The sequence below is a fragment of the Meles meles genome, chromosome Y, assembly GCF_922984935.1.
Source record: "Meles meles chromosome Y, mMelMel3.1 paternal haplotype, whole genome shotgun sequence".
Classification (NCBI taxonomy): Eukaryota; Metazoa; Chordata; class Mammalia; order Carnivora; family Mustelidae; genus Meles; species Meles meles.
This window is the reverse complement of record NC_060088.1, coordinates 36,798,442-36,804,441: the sequence shown is the minus strand read 5'-3', so window position 1 is coordinate 36,804,441 and position 6,000 is coordinate 36,798,442.

Below are 6,000 nucleotides of genomic sequence, written 5' to 3'. Positions count from 1 at the left end.
GTCACCAGCGGGTTCAAGACCCCCACCGTTTTGGGGGGATAGAGTCCCCCTGAGCGTTCACCATGGGGTTCTTGGATCCCCTTGGCAGCCAGTGGGTTCGAGTCCCCCAGGCAGTCAGGGGGTTCCAGTTCCCCTAGAAAATCCCCACTCGCGGAAGGACTGCTGTGCCTGTGGTTGTCTTTGTCATTTCTTTTGGTTGTCTATTGTGTTGTTTGCTGTGATTTTAGGAATAGGGAAGCAGAGAGTAAGGGGACTCTCACTTTCACGTCTCTCACGTCACGTTCCTCATAATAGATGTGGGGCTTCTCCCTCACACATTTCATGTGTTAAGGGCTATGACTGGAGCCAAATGAGGTTAGTCTAACTTGAGACAGAGACTTTAAGGAATATTCCCATGCATCTTCCAAAACTCCTTTTGTTTTGGGGAACTCCTGTCTTCTCTGGCTTGATGTGGACTGCCTCACCACTCCCCATTTCTGGGGGGAACGCATGGTGTCTGAAGTGGAGTGGGCCCAGGTGGAGTGTGAAATCTGTTAACAAAGAGATGACTAAACCTGTGGTTAATTGTCTGTCTCAGGGTTTTAATGGGTAATTGTTAAAGTAGCTCTCAAACTCTTTGGTAACCTGAAACTGTGAAGGGTTGTTTGAATGACAAATGGGATTAAATTTGTTGGACATCTAGGTCTTAACAAAATGGGATAAAATGCTAGAGTGTTGGTTGCTGGAACTGGGTTTGTGCTTTTGAAATCTGCTGGTGAACATGTTTCGTGCTTTACTGATTCATAAATTTGCCTTCTAAGAATTCTCTTGTAAAATGACTTCTGCCTTAAAGGAAATTCGTATAGAAAGACTTTCAGGACAAATACAGGTCTTTGATATGTTGAAATCCTGGAACTGAAATGGGTAAGAATTTATAGAAGTAAAAGCTGCATTCAGACTAACCCAGAATTAGTAACATGGGACTAGGTGAACTGAAAGTTGAAATGTTGTATCTCTTGATATTTTGTCTTATTTTAAACATTAATGGCTCTGTAATGTTTGCTCTTCCAGACTAGGGAACATTTTTCTTAAGTTATATGTAAATTACAGAGATGTAATAGTAGTCATTTATAAACAAATCAAGGTATTCAACTTTCTCTCTATCTGAACTCTCTGAAACCAAAAGGTCTCAGCAAGCATTTTTTTCTTCCATGGCAATCAGTCATTTGCATAAGTTCAATGAGAATCCGTTCTCCTTGTAACAGGAAACCATTGGAAATGCTGATTATTTTATCAAGGCTTTGACTGGAAACGCTGATTATTTTACCAAGGCTTTGACTGTCATATTTGAAAAGACTCAGATATGACTAGACAGCTTAAAGGAACTAAGATTGACTTTATAAAACCTGTAAACGTAAAGCCCTTTGGAACTGTTGGCCTGATACCTTGCTTACAGAGTTCCCAGCAGCCTCACCAGGTGAGAAAAGGATGTCACTTCCTGGCAGGTGCAGGAACACAGGATACTTTGGGGACCTCAGGAAGAGGAATTTGCCCAAATTGACAGGTATTGCAGTCATGTCTGATGGCAAGTATATAGCTTGGCTTCTGGCCTGGAGAGACTAGGATAAGTTCAACCTAGAGATTCCCTATGAGAAGTTCCAGCAAAGTAGATTCTAAAAGATTTATATAATCACTCACTGTTCTTGCTGTGCTTATGTAAATAACTCAGCCAAGTTTGTTAAATCTGGACTTGTTTTTCAAATAAATTAATCCTGATTTAGCTGTCTCTGGAAACGAGGGTTATTTTAGAGAGAAAAATTATTTTTTAATAACACACTTTTATGGATGTTAAATTCTAGATTTGATTATCTTTAATGTTTGTTTTCCTAAGCTAGACAACTTGAGGTAAACTTCAGGGAAGTTGCACAAGCTCGTTTAGATGATCTTGCTTTTGCCAGTCAGTTAGCCCCAGATATAGGGAGGAAACTTCAGAAAATTGAAGGGAATTTTAAGGGAAGAATCTGACTAAGTCAGTGGAAATAGCAGAAAAGGTGTTTAAAAACAGGGATGCACAGGAGGAAGATTTTGGCATTACATGAGTCAGGTAGGAGATGGTAAATGGAAGGAAAAGCCTAGGCACAGAGAAGGCAGGTGGGAAGACTTAGATTCAGATCAGTGTGCTTACTGTAGGGAGAAAGGACATTGGGCTAGGAAGTGTCCCAAAGGAAGACAGCCATGCTGGCCACCAGAGACTGAAAGGGCTGTGGTTTGGAGCCCCTCCCCAAACCTCAGGTAAAAATTGAAGTGGAGGGGAATCAACTAAAACCTATGTGAAAACTGTCTTGAGAAGAAGTCTGGTTACAATGGGCGAATGGCGTAGAAAGACATGAATAGACAACTGTGCAGATATTTGTGGCAGCAGAAGATGAATGCCTTCTTTATGAGCCAGTCTCAGAACCAGAGGAGACAACAGAAAGAAGTCTTCTCCAAACCCTACAGGTCGAGCTTCCAGAAGTCTGTGCAGAAGGGAAGCCCCCTGGCTTGGCCATGGGACAGCCTCCAGTTGTGGTATAATTAAAAGCAACGGCCATGACTGTTTGTGTCTGGCAGTACTCTCTTCCCTGGGAGTCAAAGAAGGGATCAGAGAACATTAGCCGTCTCTCAGGAGATGGGATCCTAATTTCTTGCAAGTCTTCATGGAACACAACTTTGCTGCCCATCAAAAAGGCCGAGACTGGGGAGTACCAACCCGTTCAGAACATGAAGTAAGTTAATAAATGGGTTGAAGATATCCACCCAATGGAGCCTAACTCCTATACCCTCCTCTCCCTCCTGGGACCCAAAAGAACTGTTTATACCGTCTTAGATTGCAAAGATTCATTTTTCTGCATCTCTTTAGAAAGGGAGTCTCAGCCCCTCTTTGCTTTTGAGTGGTCTGTCCCACGGGAAGGATTCTAAGTCCAACTCACCTGGACAATACTTCCCCAAGGGTTCAAGAATTCACCCACAATCTTCGATGAGGCCCTACAAAAGGATTTACATGAGTACAGAACCTCCAACCTGGGACTCACTCTGTTACAGTATGTTGATGAGTCATGTTTGTGGGGATGAGAAGTCTCCTACAGACTCTGCAGGAAAGAGGGTATTGGGTGTCAGCAAAGAAAGCACAGCTCTGTTGGAGCCACGGAGGTTATCTAGGCTTTGATTTCCCGAGGGAGTGCATTCACTGTCTGAGTCCAGGAAATAGGTGATCATCCAATACCCCACCCCACCACATCCCGACAAGTGAGGGAGTTTCCTGGGATGGTGGGCTACTTTAGGTTGTGGATATCTCAGTTTGTGGAGATTGCCTGACCTCTCTATGAACTTGCAAATGGGGGCTCACTATGATAGAGTGGACAACTGAGACAGAAGGAGCATTTCGGGAATTACAAAGAGCCTTACTGAGTGCCCCAGCATTGGCCATCCCAGATGTAACCAAGCCCTTCCACTTGTATGTGAATGAAAAAGCAGGAGTGTCCAAAGGAATTTTGACTCAAACTCTGGGGCCTTGGTAAAGGCCAGTAGCCTATCTTAGCAAGAAACTAGATCCAGTAGCGGCAGGGTTGCCCCCCTTGCCTCCGTGTAATTGTTGCCATGGCCCTCCTGGTCAAGGATGCAAGTAAATTGAATTTGGGTCAAAATCTCATCTTGACCACCACCAACGCTATGGAGGGCCTTCTCCGGACTCCACCAGACCAATGGATGACAAAATCCCTAGTGAAGGGGTATCAGGCCTTCCTCCTCAATGATCCATGAGTGACCTTCCAGGCCCAGTGGTGCTAAATCCAGCCATGCTGCTGCCAGAGGAGCTGGCTGACCACCCACACGAGTGCAGGGAGTTCCTATCCCAAGTCACAGGAGTAAGGTCGGACCTTAGAGACATTACCATTCTGCATGCGGAGATAATTCTGTTCACAGAGGGGAGTAGCTACATGGTCGATGGAAAGAGGTATGCTGGGACTGCAGTGGTTTCCCTTGAGCAGGAACTCTGGACGGCAGCCCTGCCACAGGGAACATTGGCGCTAAAAGCCGAGCTGATTGCACTTACCAAGACACTGCAGATAGTCAATGTAAAACTGGCAATATCTCCTAGGCACAGCAGGTACACCTTTGCCACTCTCCATAGACATGGGGCTATTTATAAAGAAAGGGGTCTATTAACAGCAGAAGGAAAATAAATTAAAAACAGAGGAGAAATATTGGCTCTCCTCCAGGCTATTTATGACCCAAAAGAGGTGGCTCTTATGCGTGATACCAAAAGGGGTCTGATCTGATTTCAAAAGGAAACCAATTAGCAGATCAAGCCACAAAGCAAGCAGCCCGAAAAACAGTGCAAGATCTGGTTACACTCCTGACTCCGCCCTACCACAAAAACCTTACTATTCAGAAGAACATTTAAAGTATTTACAGAAATGGGCTAAATTAGACCATGAAGGGGATTAGGCTAAGACTAAAACAGGAAAGTTAATTCTTCCTCGGAGACTAGGTCAGGAGTTCGTAGACCAGATACATCAGTGTAATCATTTGGAGACATGAAAACTCAAGGAACTTATAGGAAAGAAGTTTCAGATTTCTATATTAGGGTGTATGGTTCAGGATGTAGTTGATAGATGTGCTCAATGCCAGGCGTTTAATGTGAGAGGAACTAGAATGGGAAGTGGGAAAAAGAAAGAGGTAAGGAACCAGGAATTTTTTAGGAAATAGATTTTACTGAGATGAAACCTGGAAAATATGGGCACAAGTATACGTTAGTTTCTGTAGATACCTTTCCAGGCTTGGTAGAGGTTTTTTCTGCCAAATGTGAGACGGCAGGAATGGTAGCCAAAAAGGTATTAGAAGAAATAATTCCTAGGTTTGGGCTGTCTCTTGTGATCAGGTCAGACAACAGCCCTACATTTGTGAGTTCAGTCTCACAGGCATTGTAAAAGTCTGTGGGCACTATGTGGAAACTATATTGTGCCTATTGGCCCCAGAGTTCTGGGCAAGTAGAGAGAATGAATCAGACTCTTAAAGAGAATTTTACAAAGCTAATTCTGGAGACTGGCAGTAGATGGGTGGATCTCCTTCCTTTCACCCTTCTCAGGGCATGATGTACACCCTACTTAAACAAGGTGAACCCATTTGAAATAATGTTCGGGAGACACCCCCCCCCCCCCGCTCTTCCCTCAGGTACAAGGGGTTGCCCTAGCAGAAATGACTGATAAGTCTGTACTCCAGTCACTACAGGCAATACAGTCTGTCTTAAAAAGAACCTACGCAGGGATCCAAACTGCCCACACTGAGACAGAAGCGAAGGTGGAGCCACATCCTTTCCAACCAGGGGACTTGGTTTGGATATGCTGCCACCAAGTGGCAAACTTGGAGCCCCACTGGGAAGGGCCGTGTTTACTGTTATCCTGACCACCCCATGGCAATAAAATAGAAGGCATCGGGGCCTGGATTCACGTGGGTTATGTCAAACGAGACAAGGACGAGGACGCCCCCCCCTCCCAAGGGATAGAAGCTGCAAGCGGTGGACTCCGTTGATGAAGGACTAAAGCTAAGACTCAAAAGACTATGAGTGTATTCTAGCTCCTATTGTTACCTGTTTATGTAAAGTGTAGCTGGGAAATTGGATGAACGAATTTAGGAAAAATGGAAAAGGTTATACAAAGAGGTAAATGGCTAACTCGACTGTGCACTAATGTCACTTGTATGAGAAAATTAGAGCAATATAATGTTAGTCTTACATGTCAATATAACATAGAACTGGCAGAAAAGTCAAGGATTTGACTAATCTCCAAAGAAAATCGGGGAATGTAAGGGCCTACATAATCAGAGAGAGCCACTTTGTTGTTTATACAGTAAACTTAGATTGACCCTATGCAGTAAATTTAGATTGACCTATGCAGTAAACTTAGATGGACACTGCCCCTCCCTTGGGAGCCGGGCAGAGTACCCACAGGGGAAGTATCTCCCATGGCCCCATGAGGCCACCCA